Source organism: Alligator sinensis, unplaced genomic scaffold, assembly GCF_000455745.1.
Source record: "Alligator sinensis unplaced genomic scaffold, ASM45574v1 scaffold651_1, whole genome shotgun sequence".
Classification (NCBI taxonomy): domain Eukaryota; kingdom Metazoa; phylum Chordata; order Crocodylia; family Alligatoridae; genus Alligator; species Alligator sinensis.
In genome coordinates, this window is record NW_005842014.1 from 1,021,773 (window position 1) to 1,024,612 (window position 2,840).

The 2,840-nt window shown below is 43.5% G+C and overlaps 2 protein-coding genes across 2 annotated transcripts in view; one reads left to right on the forward strand and one right to left on the reverse strand.

Annotated features, from left to right (window-relative positions):
• The window catches only part of TG (thyroglobulin), a 209,880-nt gene that overhangs the window by 153,374 nt on the left and 53,666 nt on the right, over positions 1–2,840 (forward strand). The window lies entirely within an intron of this gene.
• The window catches only part of SLA (Src like adaptor), a 28,084-nt gene that overhangs the window by 18,984 nt on the left and 6,260 nt on the right, over positions 1–2,840 (reverse strand). The gene's annotated exons all lie outside the window — the stretch shown is intronic.

The following is a 2,840-nucleotide window of genomic DNA, read 5'->3' on the forward strand; positions in this document are numbered from 1 at the left end:
TCTCTGAGAGGGTTTGGACCGTGCTCGGGATGTGACTGCAGCTGATGTAGACAAACCTGAGCTAGTTTTAACAAGGCGGCTCAAGTACAGCTTGCAGGCTGGCAAACTAGCACAATGCTAATCCTCAAGTATTCATCCATATCCCAGGGCCGGGGGCTGCACCCTAGGTTGATCTCTGTTAGACTGTTACCAGGGCCTGAGTATAGTAGTTTAAGACTAGCTTGGGTAGGCCAAGAAGTGATCGCACCTTTCGCTTTCAGTACGCTAAGTGATTGTCTCCTGAGGTAGAGCAAATTATGCACTACTCCTACTTTAGGGCTGTGCTTAAAATTACATGTTTTGTGCATTGAGGAGCACTAAAACCAAGAAGAAAAATATAAGGGAATGCATTCAGTACAGGTCTAAATGGGACAGTAGGAGTCAAGAACCTGGAAATAAATTAAAGTAACCATTCAGAATAGGTAGTGGGGCCCAGCTTAACTGCCCTCTTTCTCCTTCCTTCCTCTTAGGTTTGCTTTCTTTTACTTTTATTTCATTCCACCTGTTTCAACACCACTGGCAGCTCAGCAAAACGTAGCAGCCTAAAACATCCTTCCTCCCCTCCTCACAATTATTTATAACATTATATGAAGGTGTTTCAGAAAGTAACAGCAATTTTAAAATAAAACCATTTCTTGTGCAGTAAGTGAGAAACTACACCTCAGCGGGGGATGCTGATGGAGGCATTGTCGAACATACCCGTTTTTTACAGCTATGTAGAGAAGTGATGTGGTCTAGGAAACAGTCTGGCTCACGGATTGGTTTTATTCCCAAATTGCTATTATTTTCTGATACACCTTTGTAAAATTGTGCAATAAGCTTGAAATCCTTCCAGGTTTAACCCTCCCCTGCCTCCCCCCATTCATGGGCTGAAGGAGAAATTCAAGGTTTGGCTATATGGGATTGACTTTGTTTTGTTCAGAAAAAAACAAGCGACTGTACACACATTGGTTTGACTCATGTACCTGCACTTTTCAAGGTCCTTTATCCTTTGATCCCTAATAGAAATCTCAATTCTGCTGGATCATTGTGAGTGTAGTTATTAGCATGGTGCTAAGTTAAAGCCAAATACAAGCATTAAGATATTGGATCCATTTTTCAAAAGATGAAGGACCTGATCCCATGTCTACTTGAAGAGCAGAAACTTAGCAAGCACCATCTCAGGCCCTGGGGGGATGCCCTTATCCATGGAGCAGCACAGACTTCACCACACGCCCTTGGCAGTGTCCTCTATCACCAGGCTGAATGCAGAATAAGGAGAGGGGAAAGTGGTTCTGTTTTCAGGGCCTTGGTTTCTATTGCAAATAGCAGTAAATGCAGTAAGACCAGGTACAGACATTATACTTTTTCCAGCATAAGTGATCAGAAACTGGTCTGTACCCATAACAGAGCAGAAGTTCAGCACATGCAGACTGGTTTAAAAATGGTGGTACCTGATCTAAGATTTGCACCATCCCACCCCACAAAGGGCAAACGTGTTCTGTTTGCTACCGATCTAAACTAAGCCGCTTACAGAAAACCACATAACTTCTCTCGATTCCAACGCAGGCTTTTTGAATGTCTGTACCTAGCCTAAATGGAAGGTAGACATCTCCCCATGAAGACTTGAACTCTCAAGTCAATTCACCTACACTGGGGACCTTCAAGAAAATTGTTCCCCATGTCATTCATTACCAATCCCCCAGCTGTTCAGCTTCCTCAGACTTTTAGAGTTTGAAACTCCTGGTCCTTGGTTCATTTTAAAAATAGCACTGGAATTTCTGCTCCCCTCGGGTCAGATTTGTCACCTGTTATGAGTAAGAGGGAGCCCACAGTTGGGCTAGCCCTCGAAAGAAAAGCCCAGGGAAGGAATTATGACTCAGAGTCACATTTCTTCTGAGTCACATTTCTTCCACCGTTCCTCCTATGCACCTGGTAAAAAGCAGTTAGCTTCACCCTTTACCTATGGTATAACATGCTTTCCCCCTTGCATCAGCTGCCTGGCATGCCATGGCTTAAGAGCTACGGCTCTGCTCATTCCCCCCTTTCCCAGCTGTAGGTGGCCTTTGAACCCTGTTTTGCTCATGTGGGTGCACTGGACCAAGGAATGCTTTTGGCTCTCTCTTGGGTGACTGCAGTGCTTAAAGGGTGTTGTTTTACACATTTGTTGTTATCTTTAGCAGTGTGGAAAGTTGGCAGCCTGCTAGCATTGGCACAAGCATTTGAAATGACAGCAAACATCAGGATCAGTGCACGTGATGTATTATTAGGGTTTTTTGGTTTTTGATTAACACCAATCAAGCCTAAGCAAAACAAAACAGAGGAGTGGGATTTTATATAATATATGCCACAAACACCCAAATTGGCATATTTTTGTCCATGAAATAGGTCAGTGTTTTCTGATGCACAGGGAGCTCGCCCCACAGTGAAGTGGGAAAAGGGGGACTTTTTAGCTTTTTTTTTTTTGTAATTACTTTTATGAGAATCGTAGAGTAATGATTCTCAGGAGTCATTTTAGTCTAACCTCCTGTTCAAAGAGAATCAACCTGATCTAAGCCACTCCCGCCAAATAGTTGTCTAGTTGGCACTTTGCAACTTCCAGTGATGGAGATCCCACAACTGCTCGAGTTAATCTGCCCAAGGGTTTTATTACCCTGAGAGTCAGAAAGTTTTTCCTAATATCTAACCTAAATTTCTCTTGTTGCAACATAAGCACCTTCTATCTGGTCCTGCCTCCGGCAAACATAGCACGAGCTATAAGCTGGTTGAAAACAAACTTCTGATGCTGAACATCCCCATTCCTGCGCAGCAAACGCAGGAAT